The following is a 17,169-nucleotide window of genomic DNA, read 5'->3' as shown; positions in this document are numbered from 1 at the left end:
CCTGCAGTTGTACCTGATTCAGGCTGAGAAATGTCTTTCTGAAGGGGACATTCACAGAGCCATCGATGGTTACAAGAACAAATAGGACTGATGTCTGAACTCCTGTATAACACAAACATTCACGCTGATGCCTTTTTAACCTCAGGCTTATCTTTCAGAGATTCATTTGCTCCTAGTATGGACCCAGATGGATGAGCTACTTATAGGCATCTCATATCTCCCAAGAGATCTACAAGGGAAGGAGACCTTGCCTCTGTTTTTTAAACACATAGTCAGCTTTCATTTTTAATGTAAATCCAAATTCTTGTGCTCTAAGCAAAGGGAATGGAAATAAGTACCAAAAAGAGGGATAGATGTGAGAAAATAATTTAATTTCTGGTACTTTAGTTTCAATAATTTTATTAGTATTGCCCCTGTGCAGTCACATAGTGCTTTCTATTACTTTCCTCTACTAGCTGCACTCGTAAGAGTAAGAGGCACAGTGGCCCATGACTGGGTAGGTCAGCATTTTTTTATTTCCTTTCAGCTCAGTCTAATGAAAAGCACATGCATCCAGTAAATCTTGCCTTTTCCCTTATTAAACCAGTCGATGTTCATTACTGAGGTCTGTGCCTGGCTGGGTGGGAATCAATGAGATGATCCTTTTAATCGCCTTAGTAATCAACAAGCTATTTCTTATTTCAATCTCAGCCCAGTAGTCATTGAAATCCAATGATTTATCTGCATTACACATGCACTCACACACAGAGTAGAGAGGTTTATGTGTGTACAACTAGAGAGAGAAAGGCTGAATTTTGCAATACACATTAAATGATTGTGCCAGAGAAATACCCACAATGTCATTATTTACTTGCTGGTACCCAGTACCCGCATGCCCAGGATAACTGAGTGGGAGGTGGATGTTATGCCTGCAATGCAATTGATGAAACTGCCGAAAATAAAAGGATTTTAATGGAGGGAATGGCCAAAAGGGCCATTTTACCTGCCCTAAACCCTGCTTCCTGATTTTCCTTCTCATTCCCATGTCTGCCTCATCCAGACAGACAGCAAAGCATTGCTGAGAGCACACTGTGAGCACAGATCTGCTGCGTAACTGTGGGTAATATTTGCCCTTTGGTGCCTCATCTCCCCCATCTGTAAAACAGGGATAGGTAGGTCGATTACCTGTAAAAACTTCGAAGAATACTATTGTACAAGAGCATTAGTTCTGGCTAAATCCTGACTGTGTTTCAGAATTCAGTGCTGTAGTTCCAAAACTTCCACAGATGGAGGGGAGGCTCCTGCCAGCCTTCCTCTGTGGAGAGGTTCTGGGATGTTATTAGGGCTGGTTGTCTGAGTAAGGATTGTTTGCACAAGTGAGCTAAGCCGAGCAGTGCGTGCTGGTGGTGTATCTGTATGAAATTTAGTTTGACTGCCCAATCAAAGTATTTGGGCAGGAATGGCAAAACCCTTACCGTGTTGAAATAAACAGCAAGTGTTGCATTGATTTTTGTGATTTTAGCCCGTGTTTTCTTGCTGCTGAATGATCATTAGAGTATGAATCATGGAGCATGTTAATAGATGGAAAATTGGACTTTTTCTTGCAGATTTATAAACTTTGATTTTTGGGGAGCAGAAAATGAGAAGGAGAAAGAAAAAAAAAAGTCAAAGTGCAAGTGCATCAAGTGCAGGCATCGGAGCATCTTTCAGCTGTGCCTCCTGTTACGTAAGGCTGGGCTGTGTTTGGGCTGCAACTCGACACTGCCCCTTTCTCCCCCAAACAGAGCTTTTTCTCATAAAATTCACTCAGGCACTTCTTCTCAAGTTCTTCATACACTTTTCGCAAGAAAAAAGAAATCATTCATATCTCTCAAAGAGAGTCTCGGATTCTTTAGATATTTTCCATTATAAGCTTTTGGCACCATTATTACCCACGGATCAAGTTACTTTTCTGATCCCCCTTCTTTCATCTACTAAAAATGGATTATTTCATTATTAGCCTGGAACCGTTACTGTTCACAGAGATCAGGTCTGTATATGAACAATGCCTCCCCCAGTATATTACTGAAAATCCCGGGGCTGTTGTAAGGTTTCCTTTAAACACTAGAACTCTATTTTTTTGTGAGCTCTGCACAGTGGCAAAGTCTTTGAAAGGCCATTCCTTTTCTCTGATTTCTACAAAAGCTAAATATGACTGTTTTCAATAGTTTATGGAAGATCTTAACTGGTTTGCATGCACAACATGTAGAAATATGTGTATATATTTGCAATATCTAGACTGACATTTATTGCAATTTGACTATAGTTTAACTATTTAATCAACAGTAACTATAGTTTAACTGTTTAATTAACTTTAATTCAGTGTTGCTGTCATGTCAAATCTGTCAGTGTTTTAAAAGAAGTCCAGGGAAAATTGGCCACCAGAGTCACTCTAAAATTTCCTATTTGAGTGGTTCAGAGAGTGGGGAACACTTTTGTGTGTTGTGTTTCCAGTTTCTATTTTTCTGTTCTTCCATCAGAAGTGCATCTGTCCACATGTGGATCTTGACTTAAGAAGCAGGGAGGTCTCTGGGAAGGAAATGCAGACCCACCTCATGAACTGGAATGTTTTCAAATCACTGTAGGAGACAGTCCTGCTCTCATGTTTCTGCCCCACTTGCCACTTTTTGTGGTGAAAATCACTCCCAGCATCAGACATCTCACAGTTGTGGAAATCTATGAAAGGCGGCAGAAATCTCAATCTTGCCCTCAACTGCACAACTATTCCCGCTTCCCCTCTGAGTCCTTCATGCAGAGAGCAACATTACCAAACCCTAATCCCTCTGCCAGCACCTCTACTCCATCTTCTCGTGCCCTCCAAGCATTTTCAATCAGGAGAGCACCTGTCCTGTGAGAAGTGGGCTAAATCCTTCCAGTAATTTCAGCAGGGGCCACCAATAGCAACAGAATCATCAGAACGGTTTGGGTACAAAAGGACTTTAAAGCTCATCTCATTTTACCCCCTGCTGTAGGCAGGGACACTTCCCACTATCCCAGATTGCTCCAAGCCCCGTCCAACCTGGCCTTGAACACTTCCAGGGATGGGACAGCCACAGCTTCACTGGGCAATCTGTGCCAGGGCCTCACCATCCTCACAAGCAAAATTTTTTTCCTAAATAATCCTGCGCCTGTGACAATTTGTAGATGCCAGTGACACGGGCAGTGGCAGAACAGATGGAACCACAGGTAGAGCACTCACTTCCCATCCCCACTCCTCTGAGAGAGCTTGAATTCTTTATGTCCTCCATGTGCCTGCTAATTAAAGTGTCTTATCTGGTTAGACTCCATCATAACTTGTTTTCTACTTAATATGAAACAAATGGTTTACATAGGTAGAGACCCGAGTTAGACACTCAGTTCCTACACAAATGAGGTGATTTAAATGTTTTTAGGATTTATTTATAACGACCTGTTTCCTTCTCTGTTTAGTTTAATTTAATTGAACACTTTGCTTCTTTTCACTTTCATGTTCTCTCCCTTCTGTGTGTGCCATTTCCATCCTCATTCAATCCCATGTTGATGAGGCAAGGAAAAAAAAAAACCCAGAACACCCCACCATCGATTCTAGTTGCCTAGGTTTGATTCCAAATCTGGAATTTAGCAGGAATCCTCTGTTACGCTGAATTATCGCACAGAGGCAAGCGTAACATCTTTGTGGGATGTGGGCTCTTCCAGACTCTTTGTCCTCCATGGTAATGTCCCAATCACACTGAAGTGCTCCCAAATGTGCGAGGACTATTTAAGCTTTGTAAATGCCGTCCTCCAAAAATCACTCCACATAAATGTTTCATGTCTCTCCTCTGCAATGCACAGGCCCCAAACATTCAGCTGTGAGGGTGTTTATATTTGTGGAACTCTCTTGAACATTTGCTGTGGATTTCAAACAGCTGCTACACTGAAGCACTGGGAATAGTAAGATCATGAATATTCAGGTGAAGCCACTGGAATGAACAGCCGTTAATAGAATAAATGCCTAAACAGTTGTGTAAGGCTTATTAAGACCTATTGGGGCTGAGATAATAAATTCCCTCTTTGACATGTTGCAACTACTGTAGTTTAAACATTTTGGACCACCTCTTCAGAACTGAAAGAAAAAATTATGTTAGTTCTGTGTGATAACACAATGAAACACCTGGAAGGCTTGGCGCCTGTATTAGATTTGGCAGGGAGATTGTAACATGCTAGCTCATCCCCACTTAAAATCATGGCACTGTTTATTGTGTTAGTTGTCAAGGTTATCCAAATTACATACAGTCTGGACGGAGCACACTTATCTCATTAGAGAATGTATTTTTTACTATTTTCTCTTCAAGTTTGGAAATAATATTATTATACTTTTGCAATGGGGCAATAACATGGACAATCTATTGCCAAGAGGAGCAACTAACCAGAACACAAAGAAAAAAAACAACCCATTCAAAGTTTTTTTTTATCCCAAACCCAACAAATTTCAGGAAACAAGCACCAGCAGCCTGGCTTCGAGCCTTCAAAAAAGATGGGCATCCCTGCAGCTGACAGGCCTGCTATGGGGACTCCTTGGTGGCTGCTGTAACTCCAAAGCACTCCAAGTATCCAGAGTGGTTAATTGTTGCAGGAGAACTGTCTTTTCCTTTGAATTTAGCTGTCACGTTGCATTATGCTGTGCTGTACTGCCTGGTTCTGGCACACTGTGTCACGAAACATAAAATCCGACAGGATGCATTGTAAGTCTTGCAGGTTAAAATTTAAAGGCAGACTCAGTAATATTTGATCAGTTACCTGCTGTCGGTTCAGATAAAGGGCGTTTGATCTCCATGAGCAGGGCTAACTTGTTAGAAGCAAACTTGCACATGGCACAGGGCTGCTCTCAACTCTGCAGCAGTGTGAACTGGGGAGTGTCAAAGCAGCTCAAGTGCACTTGGAACTGTTAAAAATTAACCTACCTGGCTCTTTTTTTAATGTTTTAAGAAAAAGATCAAACTATACCCCTATTTACTAGTCTCTGTGGGTGACACCAGATTCTGCTTGTTTCTAAGAGGAAAATTTCTATTTGTTTCAAGAGGAAAATCACATGAAAAACCCAAAGGACTGGCTTAATTCTGCTGAAATTTGTACAACCCCCCCCCCAGTTATAACACACTGCACTTTCAGAGCCTTTCTGTCAGCACTGATGGGCTTTCCTGATCTGGTTTCATGAACAATCTCAGTGTGTTTGTTGACTGCCCGCATGTACGCAGCACCTGTATAAATCACCATCTGCATGAAAGCATCAGAAGCTGGTCAGGATGAAATAAAAGCTAAAATCTCAACATTTCCCTTCATCCCTTTCCCCACACTCCTGTTTTTCTGTGACCTGTTTATCAATATGAGAACCAAATCTGTTTCGGAAACTTCAGTGTCATGGTTACATTTTGGGAGGAAGGAACAGATGGAATGGATTAATTAGTCAAACTATGTTTAAGTAGAAAGGCATTTCTTTCCATGAGTAGCCAAAGGCTAGAAAGAACATATAAGGGACAAGGAGAGGTGCCTCAGGACTTCTTCCTTGCTGGAACAGCTTCCCAGTTTCAGACTTGCAGCAGCATAAAGGGTCTTTGATTTCAGCTCCTATTAAGAAGTAGGTCAAGAGGTGCCTGATTTTCAGGAGGGCAACTGCTCCCTTCAGCTTATTAAAAGTAGCCACTCCAAAACAGTTCCTGCATATTATTTTTATAGGGTCTCTGGTGTATAAAGATTCCAACGAGCTACCCCTTCAATCTGTAGGGAAGCAAATGTCCCTGCTGCTGGGAGCCATCACTGCTTGCTCTTGCACTCATCAACATGTGCCTGCCTAATACAGTGCACCATCATCTGTCTCCAGTTTTCCAGAGCCTTGGGCAGATCCTCATTTCGTCACCTCCCCATTTTTCCTGCTTGGAACAGAAAACTTGCCACCACACTTCTGGCCCCGGTGTTGTGAGCTGCAAGGAAGCTACGCCAGACATGGCACTGCCTCAGAAATTCAACACGACTTTGTTTAGCACCAGTATTGATCTGTGACTGGTGATACCATCCCATGTGAGAAAACAAAGCCTGCAGTACAGCTGGTTTGGAAATCAGGTTTCAGTGGGTAACTCCAGCCTGTTTCATCCCTGTGTCCGGCCTGGTGGCGTGCACTGCAAGGCTTTTGGTTTGGGTTCAGTCATCTTACCTAAGAGGAGATACTTAAGACACCTACCCCAGAATTTTGATCATATTAATATCCTTTACCAGCCAGTGGACAAGAATATGCCCATCTTGAATGCAATTTAGTTTTCTTTATGGGCCTGGTTTTTGGCCACAGATTGCAAAGGGGAGCACTGACAACTTGACTTAGGTACTCATCAGCTGAGCACCAGGCAGAAGAACTCAGCCCCTTCCTCCTGCTGATTTGGTTTCAAAGGCAATATTCCCACAAATAATCATATTTACCAAATAAAATGTGTTAATTCACCCTCTGACAACTTTTAGAGATGTATTTTAGTGCTGTTTCTGTTTTTATTTTCTGTCACGGACAGAAAGGGAAGATGGGCAGGATTCTGGGATGGAAACAGTTATTTCAAATAACAAAGGAAAGATTTTGGCCAAGAGGAAGATTTAAATCTAACCCAGATGTAGCTCACTGGTGTCTGGAACGGGAGAGATGGTCCCAATCACGGAGTAGCACCCAAGGCTGGCTCAGGAAGCAGAGGGATGTCTGCTGGTTGAGGAGAAAACTGTTTGCCTAGCCCCCAGCCAAAGGAAATGTCCCGGGACTGCAGCTGGGCAGTGCGGGATCAGGGAAAGGATGGAGCTTTCAAAGCAAATCCTGCTGGCTTCCTTTCTCCTTGGCAAAGGACAGAGTTGAAATAAGTAGGAGCAGGGTCTTGGGAGGAGGAGGAGGAAGGTCTTGTACTTAATGTGTGGTGTCTGAGCAGAGGTCTGTGCCCCTCCCTCCTTGGTTCCCTGGGCTGAGCTGGCACAAACCAGGATGAACCTGTGCAATCCCCCGCTTCATCACTGCATCCTGGAGCCAGAAGATAGCTGTGTATCAGAGAAGTATCACCACATGCCAAATGTCTGAGAGGACAGGTACATGTGCAGCTATACACCAGGTGTACTTGTACAGCAGGCTTGACTTTTTTAAAAGCAGCTTTCTGAGATAGGTTTAAAAAATCACTTTAAATTAATTGTATTTGTCATGTCTTTGCTGCAGTTATGAGAAGAAAGAAGGTAGGAAAGGAAACAAGAAAGATTTATTTCCTGGTTACCTTGCAGTAACCCTGGGTATTAAGTTCTGGAATAAAGCTCACAGTAGAAAACATTCTGGGCACTGCACTTGCTGTGAGGCCTAACCTCAGCCAAACAGATGGAAAACAAAAGAAATCACAAGAGGTTGGTTTAGCAAAGCATTATTTGAAAGATCAAAGAAACAACATGTAGATTGCAGTGATCATTGTTAGATAATAATTTTTTTTTTGGAAATAGTACTATGTGCTGAGAAAACCTGGCTCACAGCTCCCTTTATCTCAGTCTACTCACCTACTTTTTAAGAAAATTGAAATCACGTTGTTCAAAACATTTGGCTCCAAGACTAACATCAACAGGGTGATACAGAGCAACCAGGGACCTGCTGATCTATAGCTTACACTTCCAAAATTCTGATCCGGACTGGGAATATCTCAGAACAAGGCTAAGACATGGGAATGATCCCATTACAAAATATAGGTGAGCATCAACAAACCCAGACCTGTTTTGAAGGCCTTTAGAATGATGCTATTTATTTATATAATAGTTCTGCATGAATTCGGACCTTGCACGGAGCTGGAAAATGGATTTCAGTCTTTCCTCACTTTGCTAACCTCCATTGGAAGTGAAGATCCATACACAGGGAATTTAAGGCCATGGAGAGTAGGTTTGCTTTACTAGTGGCTTTTCATGGACTTTTTAGGAGTAGTCTGAGAACCCTTGGGTGATTTAATCCCAGAGGCCATGGCAGTATAATTTTAGGATGGTGGTGTGGTTATTGGATTCGTGGTAGCATTAACTCATGTCTCTTTGTATTTTTCTTTAAAGAGAGGGATTAAAGGAAGCAGGATATTTTTGGAAGGGGGTTCTTTAGGTGACAGCAAGCATGTGCTTGCTGGTGAAAGGATTGTTGAGAGTGGGGGTACAGGATCAGGATTCTAGGGGATACAGGAGTGGCATCCTGGCAGGAAAGAAATGGAGCTTGTAAGTGAAAAACACTTCTTGTTTGGGAAAGCAGAGTAAGAAGTCCAGGGAATAATTATGGTCTCCCAACTTCAGTGCCACCCCTGCACATGCATCTTTCTGGGGAAAGAGTGATCACTTGGCATGGTATGAAACAGCCTGGGAAATGCCTTGTTTTGCATAAGGTGATGCCCCCTGGGTTCTGTGTGTCTCTGCTAAGCAGGGTCAGCTAAATTCAATTGAGGAATCTGCAAAAGCTCCAGCACAGCCTGGCCCAGCCTCTGTGGAAGGAACTGCCATTCCTTGAAACCACTGTAACCATCTGTAATCCGATTTTAACACTTTGCTACCACTGATGTCTCCCCAACACTGATTCCAAACGTGGCGAGTCTCGGGTACCGTTGTCAGCCAGCACAAAACCAGCATGAAAAACCCCATCACTGAAAAGCCTGCATGATTAAAACACATAAATAAATAAATGTATTTCCTGTATACTTCAGTAATCAAAAAGCCTGGCTGTTTTGCCTTTTTCTTTGGTAAAGAGGTATCCTTGCTCACAGTCTGGGTTCCATGGATACCACGAGCAACTCCAACTTTGTGCCTTTAATGCTTGCACTGTAGAAAATGCTGTTTAAATATTCATGCTGACCCTAGAAAGCTATCCACTCGGCCATCTGGAGGACTCCCATACCCCATCCACTGGTGTTTTATTCTGAAGGATATATTCTGATCACACTGACTCGGCTAAAGAGACTATTGGTCCATTTGTTTTGCAACTGCTATTTAGTTACCTCTCAGGATGTCAGCTCGATTTATCTGTGTGGAGGAGAAGAATTCTTCAATAAAACTATAGATAAATAGGAGCAAGAGCTGTGGATAGATGGAGGTTACTCATTCCCACTGTCACTGCCGTGCATGGAAGTGACCTTGTCTGGAACCAGCTAACCTTGCACCTTGTGATTCACATGAAAATTCAAAGCCAAGCCCTGGCAGGTCAGAGGGAGAACCCAGCCTTGTGTTTAAGGAAAAAAGAGATTTGCTTGTTCAGGCAGTGCTGGGGTTGTGTACTGCACAGGGACACGGATTGCATTCTGCCCAGGGCTAAAGGGAAATGCATGGAGAGAGAACACATTTAATTTGAAGTGGGAAGGAAAATGAGCGTGTGACATCAGAGAGCCAGGAAGAGGAGAAAATGTTCTGTGGAGCACAGCAGGCAAGGTAGAAGTGTCACAATCCTGCAGCTGGTCTTGCAAGGAAGGATCAGTTCCTCAGGGCTGCCTGCCTGTGGTGCCTTGACATGGGAAGAGAAACAGCCCCCAGTTTCATTCCCCAAATTTCAGAAAGGCATTGTTTGTAGTAAAGGAAGGATTATGGCCATCATGGCTCTCCAAGGGCAACTCCACTGTCCAGGGATCTGCAAAGTCACCCAAAACACATGCAGTGGCAAAAGCCTTTTGCTATTCATTGTCTGGTCCCTGAGACACCCCACCAATATTGCCACAGAAGATGAGGTGAAATGTTCACGACTAATAATGTTTATTTTGGCCTTTTCTCTCCAGTTTGGGTGTGGGGGCAGCAGCGCTGGTGCTATTTGGCTGATTTATTTATGTTCAGAAGGAGGGTGGAGGAAGGGGGCGTATATCCATGGTCACGCTGACTTTTTCAAGCTGCTTTGGAAGAAAGTGCACACTTAATTGGCATTCAAAGTGCATCTCTGGCTCCTATCTCTCAGTAATGCTTGAATAGATTGTGGTGTGTACAAACCTGGCAATAACTCCACTCTGGACTGACAAGAGTTAGGAAACACTGCTTAATTCTTCTATTTCATTTTACTTTTTTGGTCTTGGAGAGAATTTTATTCTTTGCTGCTTGATCATTTTCCCTGTGATTCATGTCCTTTCAGGAAATAGTAATTGACAAAAATAAAGCACTTGGGTTGTTATTTAGTGAGCTCCAGCTAAATTCACACAGTCCTGCTTAAGAATCTATGCCCTCCATGCTGCATTTGTTTTAAGCTTCCAGCCTCTTCTAGACAGATTTTTTCCCCCATGCAGGCACAAAAGCACTTTAGTCAGCACAAATTTGGAGGTATAAAAAAAGCCTGTAATAGCATATCTCATGCTGCTATCAATTTTCCACTGGTGGAGCACTGGGGTACATGAAGTCCTTTGTCTGTATTCTGAAGTCAGCTTTGGTGACATTACATGACCAACTACAACATTATAGTGTGTTACACATTGGTTTGAATTGTAACTTAGAGAAAAAAAAAAAAAAAGAAAGAAGAGAGAATAAAATAAAGATGTCCTGGAATGTGGCCAGGGCATAATGATTTCAATTCTGAAGAAATCCAACAACCAATTATACTAAATTCAACATTTTCATGTATGATAAGTTTAAAATCTCCTCTAATCAAATAGGGGAAGCCCTTTTCTCCTATTTTGCTATGGTTTTAGTTACCAGTAGGCCTCTAAAAATCTGTTTCTGCTTAAAAAGAAACCTTGAAATGTTATATTTACTATATGTATGAAAAAGGATTGAATGATACAATTATATATTTTAGAATACTAAAGCAGTGTATAAGAGACTAATCATGATCCCAAATTCAATTTTCAAACCTTTAATTGATCCCATCCCAAAGGTAACATTCTATCTTAATTGCTATGCTGAAATGGTTGCAATTACGTAAAATAAAACTATTCATTGGTAACTGGAAAAAGTCTTCTCATTAAACACATGACGGCCAGCCTTGAAAATACTTGATTGCAAAAGGATGCAACCACTTTGCTTATATTTCCTTTTCTGGTTAAACTCTCCTTCACATATGTTGAGCTGGTTCCAAAAAGCCACACACACACAACAACGAGCTGGAGATGGAACCTGGTGCTGTGCGTGTCTGTGCTCCTGTCTGTGCTCCTGACCTCCCATGGGCAAAGCCACCTTTGAGGAGGGAAGAAGGGACTAGAAGGACAAGGGACCTTGGTGCTAGCCTGCTCAGCTGGCACTGTGATATGTAAAGGTGCTCCATGAGAAGGGAGCTCCTCTGGAGTGCTGAACAAACTCAGGAAATAATAAGGGACCACTTAATCCCAAGTTAAAATGGGAAGTTGCACTATGGGATACATAGGTATTCATGCAGGGGTGTCACACAACTTGCAGAACTAAGAAAGGTTGAGATCTTTGTTTATTTGGAAACCAAAGTAAAAGCAAATGAAACTTGTGGTTTTCTAGAGGTGACAGTAGATGTTGGTGAAGGAAGAAGACTGGCAGCTTTTTTATTATTGCCAAGAGAGCCAGAGCCACTCTCAATTTGATATCAACACCTGTGACACTTGGAATGCTGCCTCACTGGATGCAAATGTCATATAAATAGTTATGAGGTGCTTATTCATTACTGTTACTCTTATTATTCAACCTCTTTAAGATACAACTGTCCAGCTGAGACAAGCCCATCCATAAGAATTCACCAGAACTGGGAACAGGCACAAGACTTTCAGCTGTGGTAACTGTGGATCACTGGGACAAACTATTGCAGAGACAAGAACACCTAATTTTTTCGCTTTGATCTCATCCCAACAAGGCTGGATGCCTTTCCAGGAGTTAACCTCCAGTCAAACATACATCACTCTACTCCCATTGGGAATAAAAGGATGAATGTCTACAATCTGTGGTATACAGGAGGTCAGACTAGGAGATCAAAAGCTCTGGTCCTAAATACCTGACTTCCAAGTAACTCTCCAAGCAAAGCCATCATATGGAGGTGTTGAAAATAATCCTCTTCTACAACATGGGAAGTTTCCTTAGTGAGTGCCATTGTCTCAGCCTTAGTGCAGGTTTGGAGCTGTGTGGTACTTGGGTCTGTATAAACTCAGTGAAAAACATTCCCTATCCCAAGGAGCTGCTGTCTGGGTGGAAGATGAGCTACAGAGAAGATACAGACAGATGGGGAAGCACCAGGTAAGACTGAAATGATTATGTGTTTAATAAGCATCAACTGCAACACACCAGCTGTGGCTTCTCAGTCAACTTCTATGAGAGGATTAAGTATTCTGGGTTTATACCAGTGAATTTCAGGATGCAGGACAGGCCACTGGATATGCCCATCCCATGATATGCATACATCTGTCCATGCTACATGTGCTCATTACAGTATCAGAAAACAGACCCTTTAAACATCTCAGAGATACAGTCCAAGTGGTGTAGGTGCCTGAAGTCAGCCCCGAGAGCCTGGGTTTCTGTTGCCTTTAACAAAAGGACTTAGATGTCCGATGGGACTTGGCTGTCCAAGCCATTCAGGGATGCCAGTGCTAGCCAAATATCGCCTATATATATCTTTAAACATCTGAGCCTTTGAATGGCAGGGTGATGTAGTGATGAATAAATGCCTACTTGGACATAGAACAAAGATATCTGACTGGCTGAATAGGCAGCATTTGAATTGTACAGAACACACAGATACTCTGTAAATGAATGGCTGTTCACTTGCTCCATCAATAGAAAAAATTGCTCTTTCTCTTTCTGAGCGCACAGTATTTGCAGTAAGAAGGACACACAGATAAAACCAAAAATCTATTTCATAAGCACTTGAGCAGACTTGTGAAAATAGAGCCAGTGCATCATTTTGCTGGTGGAATCTAAAGTACTGATTCAGATAGGAATCATCACTGGCCCTGCAGACATTGGGGAGCTGCACTCGTCCTGAGGCGTGCAGGCTGGTAAAGCAGGATTCCAAGCCTGACCTACTTTTGTCCCTACCTCGTTCCATCAGACCTAAATCCTGGTCCTGCATTCAGCCTGGAAGACTGTTGTGAATACAAATGATTCCAGGCATTGCTGATAGACTCAGAGGAGATCGAGTTCTCTATTTACTCGTACCATCCACACTTGGGAAATTCAGGGACTTTGAGGTCGTGCAAAATTGTTCCTCTAGAAAAATCAATGTACTTTTTGTGTAAATCAGCTTTGAACAGTTTCAGGTTTCTGTGGAGGGTCAGTCTTCACTCAAAGAGAGAGTGAAAATCAGCAGAAAAATTACTACCTGAAACTTTCCTGAACTTTACTAAAATAGAAATGAAAGGCCATATTCTTAGCTAGCATAAGCTGGTGCAGAGCAGCTATATGACAATTACCATGTAGATCTGCAAAGCTTGCATTTATCTACCTGGCTGACCCATCTCTCCTATTGATCACTGCAGCTGAAATCTTCAATGTATAGTTTTGTCTGATGCCAAAGAAAATAAATTAAATGTTAACTTTAAACAAAACCACAGATCATCATTCAGTTTGGTTTCAGCACATTGCTAAATAACTCAGAGCTTTGAATGTTGTGGGGTTTGAAGATAATTTCAGCTTTGCTTTTCTGCTCCAGCACAGGGAAGATGCACTTTGGATAGTGGGGCAAGTCTTTTCCATCAGTGCCCTTGGTCCTAATGTCACTTAGGGATCATATAGCTGAGCCAGCACCATAGTAGGATTGACTGTAGATGTACCCTTGGGAAGAGGTTTCCTAAATGTCTCCTTCTTCTGATGCCTGACTCAAACTAGTCTAATTTGGGTACCCAGTAACACACCTGCCTTCTCTGCCAGGGGATATTTATCATTTTCATTAGGTACAGACTTTTATAGGATATTGTTACCTGGTATCAACTGCAGCAAAAATGCTCAAAGTTCAGCCTGAGCAAATGAAAGGGAAAACCTGGAATGCTGGTTGTGCATGGAGCAAGATGCTTGACTTAATTTCTGTTCAATTTGGGATTTTTAGGCATTGTCTAATTAACAAGGACCTGCAAAGAAACCAAAGTTGCTGTCTTGTAACAGGGAAAGGACTTCTGTTTTCATTTCTGTACACTGGTAAAAAAGGCTAAACTGGAACCCTTGCAATGTGAATTTTTGTCACCTGACTGAAGTTTTGGTAACTTTAGGAACTCACACATCAAACTGCATTTTTCTGCTTTCATCCTTCACCAGTTCTATTCTTCTTCAGCTCTCATGAACACAAACCCAGGGGATGAAACAGAACCAAGGAAGACAGAGGACAGAGGGTGGTTCAGGTCTGCTGAGCAGCCTCAGGTGTAGCAGTGCAGAACTGGAAAAACAGCTGTGCAGGTGCAGCCAGAAGACCAGACAATGGGTGAAAACACTAATGCACTGCACAAAACATCTGCCCCCAAACATTATTAATCCCAGGTATGTGGAAGAGGGTGGGAAGCAGCAAGTACCTTGGGCAGTGGAGCACAGGCTGTACCAGAGGTGCTGTAGGAGCTAGCACAGATCTGGGAGCAGACCCTGGGTACTCTAATCCTCACCCTCCTCCTCTAGCTGCTGTGCAATGCTGATTCTTTCATCCAAACCTCCTCAACTGCCTGGAAAGTGCAATCTGGTAGCACTGCTATGGAAGCTTCAGACCCACATGGGGTCATTGCATAACACCCCACATAATAAAGGAGATATTTATGTCCTCTCAGTACAAAGCCAGTTAATAATCACCATTAGAAACAGCATGAAACGAGAGCACACAAAGCAGAGTTCTCTCCACTCAGAGTGTAAATTGCATAGTACTCCAAGATGAAGGCATGTTGTATTCTTTCCATGGTTATATTTAAATCTGTGTTTTCTTTAATTTAAATCTGCTCTATAAAGATCTCAGCAATTTGAGACAAAAGTATCCTTTAAAAGCAGAAAAAAACCATGACATGATAGCATCCTTCATGCCAGGCTGGCCCTGTTGTGATTTTACATTGAGGGTGCATTTTAATTGATGAAATGTGCTACACAGCACAACTTGAAAAAGTAACAACCTTTAGTTACCATTTGGAAATGTGATGGAGGTGGCAGAAGTTAAACTCTTAGGACTAAATGAAATAACAGAAGCTCCCTATCCTTTCTTGAAGACGCTCATTAGTTTTCACTTTCTCACATTCTGTTTGCCATGGATTTCATCCAAGAATGACGGATGTAGAGTTATTAAGCAAGTGATAGTTTCAAAACTCCAAGTGTCAGTGCTCAGTGTGGGAGCTCAGTTACCTTGCAGAGGCTGAAATACCCTTATCCTGGTGCTGGCATCGCCATGGAGGGAATGATCACATGGAAAGGTATGGTCAGAAAAGCCTGAGAGACACAAGGCAGTTATAGGAATGGACAAATAAACAAATGAGGAATGTTTGAGGAATAATCTGGTATTTGAATTGATCAGCACACGCAGGAAACTGGGGGGAAAAAAAGAAAAGAAAAAAAAAAAAAAAGAAGAGGAAGGAGTATTAGTTTGCAGAAGGCAATGAACAAGTACCTTTTCTTAATTTCAGTCCAGGACTGGGATGCAAGGGTATCTCAAATACTATAAGGTCTCTGTGAGGGAAGAGGCAAATCCCTAAAGTTTCTGATTCTGGGCTTGGGAAAGAAATCTGCATGTAGAGGTTGCTTTTCTCATTCCTGTGGGCTTGCTGACCAGTGATGATCATAGAGTCATTGGCTGGTTTGGGTTGGAAGGGATCTTAAAGGTCATCCAGTTCCAATCCCCCTGAATGGGCACGGTACCTTCCACCAGGAGTCCATAGGACATGTTCCACGGGCAGGGTACAAAAGGATAAATGAACCTGCTGGAGAACATGGAAGGCAAAGCAGTGCTGCAAAGCCTGGCCCTCTCCATCTGCGGGAAAAGCAAAAAGCCCATGTGATCTTTCCTCATTTTACCTTCCAAGTGACACAACTAACACAATACCCTCCTTTTCCAAAGATTTGGAGATTTCCTCTGTCCCTGTTCACTTGTATCTCCTGCCTCTTGCTGACAATCAGCATGAATCAAACCCATATGTCAAGCAAGACCCTGTTTTTTTTAAATTGCTTTTCCCACTTGATGGAAGTGAATTGATGAATTTGCTCACAAACTGAAGAGGAAACAAAAAATAACACGAAAAAATCTGGCTATGTAGATCTTTTTATGTCCTAGATGCAGTAAAAAAACTAACAGGGGTCTGAGTGAGAAGCCTGTTGAGCAATTTATTACTTATTTTTCAAGCTCAAGTGATATGATGTGTGTCAGCTTGGATCAGACTCTGCAAGTCTGGACACTGAGTTCTGGCTGGTGGTTTGAATTCCACACCTGGAAGCCAGCAGGGTCATATCTAGAACCAAAGTCTGAACTCTACTTCTGTAAGAGTTTCTCTGTTTAATCTACAGGCTTCAGCCTTAGTGTAAAGATTGGATTTTACTTCTGACTTAACATGGAGACTGTTGTTAACATCCAGCCTGGCAGTGGTTTAGACTGGCAGGAACCTTCGAGAACAGTGGACCTCAGCAGGTTTCTTTTTTCCGTGGAAACTAGAATCCTATGACATTTGCCGCCAGATTTTACAGAGAGGAAAAAAAAAAATTAAGCCCATTCCATAGTGTCTTGCTTTTGAGTTAGTAGCTAGTCCCTGTTTCCACTGATGGAGGTTTTAAAGCCCTGCTGCAGCACATACTGTGACCTGGTAGTTCCCAGCCTTGGCTTTTGTTGTGGCTTTCCCACTCCCTCTGATCCTGTCTTCTTGATCTGCTCTCTCAGGCACCCTTTGCTGGGCCTTTTCTCTGTTTTGGATTCGTGCCTGCATCTCCAGCACGTCGCTGTCCTTTCCCAGGGCTTTGCTGTCAGTTCCTTTGTGTACGCTCATCTTTCATTGAGGCCTTCAGACCGCCTCGGTTTGTCTTGTGCTCTCTAACACATTTGGGGCAGCCCTGTTGGTATTCTCCAAATACATATTTTGCTGCAAGTCCACACATTTATTCTTTACTGGTCTTGGTCTTCCTGTAACCTTAATTAGAAATGTAATTAGATGATGGCTGCTGTTCCTTGGGAGCTCCCAAGCATGCACTAATTGATAGCCCCCCATTACTCACTATGAGCCATAGAAAAATCCATTTGCTGTAACAGCTGTTGCAGGGCACAGATGGGAAACAAGGTGTCAGGGCATTTCTAGAAAGGTCCAGAAG

At 42.5% G+C, this 17,169-nt stretch overlaps 1 protein-coding gene and 1 long non-coding RNA gene across 12 annotated transcripts in view; one reads left to right on the top strand and one right to left on the bottom strand.

Annotated features, from left to right (window-relative positions):
• Positions 1 to 17,169, bottom strand: part of NFIA (nuclear factor I A) — a 409,015-nt gene that overhangs the window by 302,262 nt on the left and 89,584 nt on the right. The window lies entirely within an intron of this gene.
• On the top strand, positions 5,123 to 15,712 carry LOC137478825 (uncharacterized). Its single transcript, XR_011001832.1, has 3 exons — positions 5,123 to 12,159; positions 13,571 to 13,703; positions 14,170 to 15,712. It is a non-coding gene; the product is annotated as an uncharacterized lncRNA (long non-coding RNA).

Source organism: Anomalospiza imberbis, chromosome 9 (genome assembly GCF_031753505.1).
Source record: "Anomalospiza imberbis isolate Cuckoo-Finch-1a 21T00152 chromosome 9, ASM3175350v1, whole genome shotgun sequence".
Classification (NCBI taxonomy): Eukaryota; Metazoa; Chordata; class Aves; order Passeriformes; family Viduidae; genus Anomalospiza; species Anomalospiza imberbis.
This window is presented reverse-complemented; position numbering and strand designations above follow the sequence as displayed.